Below are 8,304 nucleotides of genomic sequence, written 5' to 3'. Positions count from 1 at the left end.
TTTTTCTTTTCCCTTTTTATTTATGTTTTAGAAAGTTACCTAAACAATACAACAAACGTAAAGATGAAATGAAAAGTAATTACTCAATATTCTTGATAATTATAGTAATCAATGAAGAAATAAATTTAATTAAATAAATATAAGTGCAGTGAATATCAGCTTTGCTTCAAAAATAAAGATTTCACATTAACCATTCTTAATAACAAAATATCTAATTTTTCAGATTACAAAAATGGTTCCCAGATTTTTAAAATATATTTTTTCCATATTGGTAAGAATAACTGGATTTTAAAATATCAAAGTTTTGAAACTATTAACTAATATTGAAAATATTTAATTGATTTCGTCTAAGAAACACTTGATTGAAAAGCAAAACTTTCCTTTAATTAACGTTCGATCGACTGTTATTTTGTTAGTAGAGTAATCAATTTTCCCCTACTCGGAGGGAGGGGGGGGGGGGGGAGGGGAGAAGAATCCACAAAATCGGAGGTGTTTAATGCTTCTCACCCTTGCTCTTTCCAAAGTTACTTATGGAGATGATTAAAAAGTCCCTCCACAGATTATGACGTCATACGATAGAGAACCAAGGAGAGGCCAGCCTAAATTTTACCATTGTTCAATTACATTGTATACTGGCCTCTCATTGGCTATTCTATTGTATGACGTCATAATCTGTTGAGGGACTTTAATCACCTTCTTACTTATCATTAAAACTTTATGAAGATATAAACTATTTGTTTTACCTCTATGGCACTGTGTACAAAAAAACACCAACCATACACAATAATCCATAGAATTTGAAAAGTACTTTCAATCAAACGAAGATTTGTATACATTTACTTACATATGTATCAAGAACTTAACAGAAGCAATGCCATTTTAAGACAATTGATAACAACTTCAAGAATAGCTTTATCCAACTATTTATAATGGGTTTATTAGAGGGATGAAATAAAAAAAAAACTGCTATTTTATTACTAAAATGTACACTTTCCAACCCGACATATGGTCGGATTATTCCTGCAATTGGAGGATTAACCATCTAGACTTTCTAAATTAAATAAAATAATATTTTGTTAAAAAAAGGGTGAGAGAGAAAGAACAACAAATAGATCATGATGACATAGAGCATAAACTATTATCTGAATATCTTACATTGTTCTAACCCTCCATGGAGCGATAAAGGGTGATATGGTTCTCTTCCAATGGAAAGTATCATTATTGTTTTCATTTTATCAAAATTTAAAATATATGTAATTTGGCATAACGTGAGTTATAACTTTCAATTAAATTAATCTTATTAAGATTTAAAGCTCATCTTTATTATATTTTGTCCGTCTGTCTGTCCATAAAAACGCACAGATCTTAAAGTAGACGACAATGGACGATAATTTGATGTATATCTAATGTTAATAAACAAAATTACTGAAATAAAAGTTGAATTAACCCAAAAAAAACAAACAATAAAAGCATTCAAAGTATTTGAGCTAACGATTAAGATAACGTGGTTATACAATATACAACTAGGCTACCACTGCAATTTAAAATCTAATGTCTTTTCCCTCCTGATTTATAATCTCTTTTGTATGTCCCTATAATATAAACCAAAAACAAAGGGGGGAGGCGGATGTGCCACTTTTTGAAACCAAAACTAAAAGTCAACAAAGGAACTCAACTAAAAAAAGAGTTACAGGTCTGAGATTTTGCATGACAGTTGCTTTATAGGGGTACAATATGAAACTGTGAAGAAACGGCGGCGCAACCGCCGAAAACCGCCGTTTCCCGCCGAATTTTTTTTTGCAATTTCTCGTCGGTTTTTGGCGGTTGCGCCGCCGTTTCTTCACTGTTCCATATTGTAACCCTATAAAGCAACTGCCATGCAAAATCTCAGACTTGTAACTCTTTTTTTAGTTGAGTTCCTTTGACTTTTAGTTTTGGTTTCAAAAAGTGGCACATCCGCCTCCCCCCTTTAAAGAATCCCATGTTTATGAGCTGAGCTTTGTTACTTTGAATTTTGTAAGGCTAGTTTGAAATATTTAATTTTTCAATCATTTATAATTCTAATTTAATATTTTGTACATACTATAATAGTAAAAATTAATTAACTTAATATGAAGTAGTAAGGTTTTTCTGGTAAAATAGTCGTTCGTCGTTGTCGGGGGGGAGGGGGGGGGGGGGCGGGGGGTACCATAGGTTCCTGGTTTACGGCTTTTTTTCGGCAATCAAGTTTTGGAATGGTTTAAGGTAATTCTTCTGCTCTTCTATGTCCCTTAGAATATAGAGCCCCTAGATGCTAGGGGCGCAGCCGCTAGTTAAATCAAGTTATTTTACTATCTAAAGATAATATTTTAATTTGTTTTAGATTCTGTCCTTCTACATTTCTACTTTATATTCTTTACCTTTAAGGTGAGTTTTTTTGGACTAAGAGAGTAGTCAATGACCACTAAAGTAAATATATTACTTATTTCATTAATAAAATTAATGTCTTAAAATTTCAGTATTTAAACCCCTTTGACATATTATACAATTCTATGTATAACTTATTGTCTGTCCTTATTCTATATTGTTCTTGTATTTTATGACAGAAACTTTGTGTATAGTTATTCTAATATTAGTTCTTATAAAGTTAACCAAAGATTAAGTTATGATGGGAATATAGCAAAAAGTTAACCACACAAAACTGTCAAAAACTATCCTAACTTACTTATGGATTGTTTTTTTTAGAGTAAATATTTCTGGGCTAATAATACACTGTAAAAAAAAGGCATAAAGTGAAATACAAACAAACAAAAAACTACTTATTTTGCATAATAAATTTAGTTGTTTAGTATTTTTAAGCTAAAAACATTTTTGAAAGTTTGAACTAGGGAGGAGTTTCTATGTTTTACTAGTGGGTTTCAGGGATTACACCAAGAAAATTGTTTTCTCGTATTCATTCGAATCCGGTGGATAGGAACCGGTTCTCATCCATACGAAAAAAACTATGTCTAGCATCGTATTATATCCAGCTTTACGAATATAAAAATATACAGTCATAAGATTAAAACCAGTTTTTTTTAGCCCGTGCCTTCGGCACCTCGGGGCTAAAAAACTGGTTTTAATCTTATAATTGTACATTCTATATCCGCGGATAGCTGTTTATAATACGATGCGAGAAATAACTAGAAAATTTCATTTAAAATCTAAAGTTGAATGGTCCAGTTTCAAGTTGCCCTTTTCTTAACTTTTGTTAAATAGCAAAATGTTTTGTTGCGTAAAAATACCAACAAAAAGTTGATCTTGTCTAAACCAAAAAGAGCAAAATATACAAGTGATGTCATATACTTATAATATAAAATATAATAACTTTAGATAAAAAGTTTTAATAGTAAACCTACTCTATATGTCCACAAGACCATTAATCCCTGACGATGAAGGCAAAATGTTATTTCGTCAGAGGCTCTTTAAGATAGACTGCTGATATATTTTGTAAAGATAACTCTAATAAAAAGCAAAGGATACAAATTACTTAGTTTGTTGGTCTTTTAGACATGTACTATTTGTATTTTCTCATTTGGTCTATGAAATACTAGCGGCTACGCCCCTAGAGGCCTCTAGTGGCACTTTTTTAATATTTTTTAATATTTCAACTATGTCTATGTTGCGTTGAACTCTCTTTGTAAAATCGAGAAACGTAATTTTTTTTTCGATTTTTTGTGATTTCTCTTGGGAGGGTGGTGGTATCCTCCGAAAATAGTTATAAACCTTCCCGGGACCTATGAGAAGCTACCCTGTTAAGGAGAACCTGATCGGTTCATCGGTTAGCAAGATTCTTCGGTACAACTACAAACATACAAACACACAGAAAAACACACAGACAAACATCCTGTTACTTTATTATAAGGATAGTGAAGAATCCATAATTTTTTTTTCTTAATTTGCTCTTTGGATGTTGTCACCCTTGTTTTCGTCCAACCCCTCTCTTAATGTCATTATCACCATAAATATATTTTTGCTCATATTATTGACAAACTTTCTCTATCTAGGATAGTAGAGCTACCAGAGGCCACCCTACCCTCAACTAAACCAGAGGTGGAAGAACAGCCAAGTAAACTTGTACCTGACCCTATTCCTGGACCCTATGAATATCAGGTAAGAACAGCTAAGTAAACTTGTACCTGATCCTATTCTTGGACCTTATGAATATCAGGTGAGTACAGGGAAGTAAACTTGTACCTGACCCTATTCCTGGACCCTATGAATATCAGGTGAGAACAGGGAAGTAAACTTGTACCTGATCCTATTCCTAGACCCTATGAATATCAGGTGAGTACAGGGAAGTAAACTTGTACCCGATCCTATTCCTGGACCCTATGAATATCAGGTAAGAACAGCTAAGTAAACTTGTACCTGATCCTATTCCTGTACCCTATGAATATCAGGTGAGTACAGGGAAGTAAACTTGTACCCGATCCTATTCCTGGACCCTATGAATATCAGGTGAGAACAGGGAAGTAAACTTGTACCTAATCCTATTATTGTGCATTCTGAATACCTTATTTTAATTTAATACAAAAATAAAGAGAGGGTTTCTTTGCTTAAAAGGTACTTTGATAGAAAAATCCCAAATATTTTTGTTAAATGTTTTATTTTTAAAATTTGAAAAGGTATTTATTTTAGGATAGACACTATAGCCGTGGATGGGCGAACCACTACATTCAAGCTGTTTTCGGAGACTTGGTTCACTAGAACCACTACTTTCAGGTGTTTTCAGAGACTTAATTCACTAAAACCACTACATCCAAGCTGTTTTTGGAGACTTGGCTCACTAACTTCTCGATTTTGTAACTATTAACCGATCCAAAATTGTAAATTTGTAAACTGCTCAATTTTTCTCTATCTGTCTTTCAATAATGTCTTCCATTACCAATTTTTCATTTGTTAATTACATATACATTTTGTACTCAATTTATATATAAATAAATAGATAATGTAACCCTTGGTGTTTGTTTTTAAATTTAGCTTCACCTCTCCCTAACCTCAATTTCCATTAGTTTATGATAAATTATTTTTGAATTATTATTGCAATTTTGTTTTATGTTTCTTTTTTACGCTTGTTGATAGTGCAAGTTGTTAAATCAAACAAAACAATTAAAAGTAAAGTTTGATAAATAATGTGCTTTAGTTATTATTTAGAAAATTTATATAAATTAAAATTCCCCCTACAACTCTCATAAAGCACGCAACGGATTGTTAGCACGTCCCTTGGTTTTATTTCTTTGTATCTTTATATTTTCTGGTCAAGAATTTGTAAAAGTCATCCAATCAGAAGTATCATCCTACCAGAAGTATCATCCTACCAAAAGTATCATCCAATCAGAAGTATCATCCCACCAGCAACAAGAACATAAACATTTTTGGTAAGCGTAGCTAAATCATACCAGAGACCATGGTTTAGCGCGCATCGCATCCGCCAGAAGTCGCAGTTATGAGTTTGAATCTCGATTGAACAACGCGTTATAATTAAAGATGTTAAAATGGTTCCTACTGCTGCTAGGTCAGATGCGTGACATTTATAGAAAGAATAATACACATTATGCGAATGAAATAAGAAAATAACTGCACTTTTGTATCAAAACTGTACATTTTCTACCAATATTAATTTCGGATTGTACCTATTGTCTGATTTAGAGAGTATATATGTAGATTATATCTATTTGCGCTACTTATGGATGTAATTCTCCGTGTTTTATCTATTTGACTGGTTGTAATTTTGAAGATGTTGGCAGCTGAATAAAAGAAATCACAAGGACAAAACTTCTTAAGAGGTACAAATAAATAGGGTTGCAGCGATTTTTTCAAATAATATTTTTTCTTCAGAAAATTATACTGTTAACCTTTAGAGGATAGGAAAATACTCTATTAGGTCTAATTTTGGCATCACATATTACTAAAAGTTATATCTTTTTTGTTAGCTCAAAATCTTTTTTTTTAAAGGAACCATGAAAGAAATACCCTGCTTTAACAGCTGGAAGACTGCCAGGAGTAGACCCAATACCCAAAATTTGAAGCCTCTAGCTTCAATAACAAAAAAGTTACTGACATTTCAAAATGTTTTTTTAGTACAATGAAAATTTTGAAAGATTTTCATTGCTTATGATAGAAATTTAAATATTAAATTACATCGTCTAGAAGCAAAATTAATAGCTTATTTTTTGTCAGAAACCTAGGCTGCCAGTAACTGATAACATTTTTACAATAAAAACACCCCTTTTCATTTGTAAGCATAAAATCATAGCAGGAAAAAATAAAACTAATGTAAGTAATACAGATGCTCAGTTGTCATTGGTTGTTCAGTGGACTTAGCGCGGACTCAGCCTTCTGATTGGCTAGAAATCCCAAAGGCTGGCATTCTCACACTACAGTACTCTCAGTACAACACAAATTAAATTGATTTTTTTGAATGATTTTGACTATAATGAAGGATGTTTTTATTGTAAAAATGTTATCAGTTACTGCCATCCTAAGTTTCTGCCAAAAATAAACTTATAATTTTCTTTCTAGGCGACGTATTTTAAAAATGAAATTTTTATTATTAGCAATGAAAAACTTTCAAAATTTTCATTGTACTAAAAATTTCATTTTGAAATGTCTATAACTTTTTTGTTATTGAAGCTAGAGGCTTCAAATTTTGGGTATTGGGTCTACTCGCGGCAGTCTTCCAGTAGTTAAAGCGGTATATTTCTTGCAGGGTTCCTTTAAAGGGTAACAAATTAGAAGTGTCAAAACTTTTCAACCAATAACTTTAAGACACAAACGAATATGAAAACTACAGCACATGCCTAAAATATAATTTGGCAAGGAAATGTAAATGTAACATTTTCATGTTCCATGTTTTGCAAATATCAAGATATTTTTTAGATATCTGTCTTATTTATCTATTTATCTATCGTTCTACCTATCTTTCTATTTATCTATTTTGATTTGAATCTATCTTTTAATTTTGTGATCTATGTTTTCGCTTTATTAGCTAAAGACTACACCTCTAAAGGCCTCTAATGGCACTTGAGGGAAGGGGGTGGGTGTTTAAAGTTGCTGGAACCCTCCCTCAAATAGTTTAATATTTATCTCGACCTTTAAGAAGCCCAAAGGTTACCCGTAACAGTTTAGGGGTTAGCGAGGACCTTTTCCACTTACACACAGAAAGACATCAATTTACTTTTGAAAAATCTAAATCATTCTACATATCTCTATATATTTTAGCCTATCCATATAGAAGCTAGGGTATCAGCCAGTAGCATTATGTAGGTAGGATTTTACTTTTGGCAGCTGTAGCTGTCTATAGTGCCTTAGCAAAATGGGGAGAAATGTCACTGCTTTTGGTCTACCTATTCTATTGACGTCAGGAAATACCCTACATCCCATCTCTTTCCCCCCTTCCATTTCTCTTTTCCTCTACTATGCAATCAGTAGAATAGCTGTGACATCTAACCCCATTTTCCTAGGGTACTAAACACAGCTACTTGGCAGCTTCGCATGAACAATTGTACTGGACTGCATTGTATGGATGCTAAATTCAAACAAGGAGGACACAAGATTGATCCCAGTTTTTATTGTTATTTTTCTGTAATTTTTTGAGGGCGGGAGAGGTAAAAAACAGCCTAAAACCACATTTATAAAGATTTCTGACAAGTACAATGTAACTTTACAAAGTGTATCAATGTATCAATAATCAGTCATGTGACGTCATAAAAATGAGGGAACATCCATCTCCTTTTAAGGGTTTTCTTTTCAAATTCTCCTCTCATCTCCTTTATTTTTATGACGTCACATGGCTGATTTTTGATAAGCTTAACCCTTAACGGTCGGGGGGGGGGGGGGGCGTTGAACGCCCCCCCTTCCGGTTTTTTCTATCTCATTTTCTGTGTGTGAAAGATAAAGAGCCCAAACTTTTTAAGTATGGGTATGACACATAACTGAGAGTTGGAATTTTTTGAATATCTCCATCCTGGCGGGCACAGGATGCCAGCAAACCTGGCAGGGTCATCCAGGTAAAGAGCAAAAATATTTTTTTGACTAAAACAAAGCATTTTATCATACCAAAATACAAAAAAATCATCTAGTAATACATCCTTATATGAAATACAGGTGTTCAAGTCACTTTCAGGTTCCAGGTATCATCCTGCAGGTCCTGATCCTCCAGGTCTCCAGAAATCTTTGAAAGGCTCCTGTGGCCGCAATTTTTGACTTAGAGACTTCAAATTTTAAACTTAAGCTTTTCTTACATGTCTACATAACGTATTAAAATTTCATGAAGATCCGCCG

The 8,304-nt window shown here is 32.9% G+C and overlaps 1 long non-coding RNA gene across 1 annotated transcript; it reads left to right on the top strand.

Moving 5' to 3' along the window:
• Window positions 1–226: 226 nt before the first annotated feature.
• LOC145332359 (uncharacterized) lies at window positions 227–4,975 on the top strand. Its single transcript, XR_013884166.1, has 4 exons — window positions 227–271; window positions 2,363–2,406; window positions 4,026–4,131; window positions 4,660–4,975. It is a non-coding gene; the product is annotated as an uncharacterized LOC145332359 (long non-coding RNA).
• Window positions 4,976–8,304: the final 3,329 nt, after the last annotated feature.

Source organism: Acartia tonsa, chromosome 11, assembly GCF_053477335.1.
Source record: "Acartia tonsa isolate MP-2025a chromosome 11, ASM5347733v1, whole genome shotgun sequence".
In the NCBI taxonomy this organism is placed as follows: domain Eukaryota; kingdom Metazoa; phylum Arthropoda; class Copepoda; order Calanoida; family Acartiidae; genus Acartia; species Acartia tonsa.
Note: the sequence above shows the minus strand (reverse complement) of the source record. Positions and strands in the feature narration are given on the sequence as shown.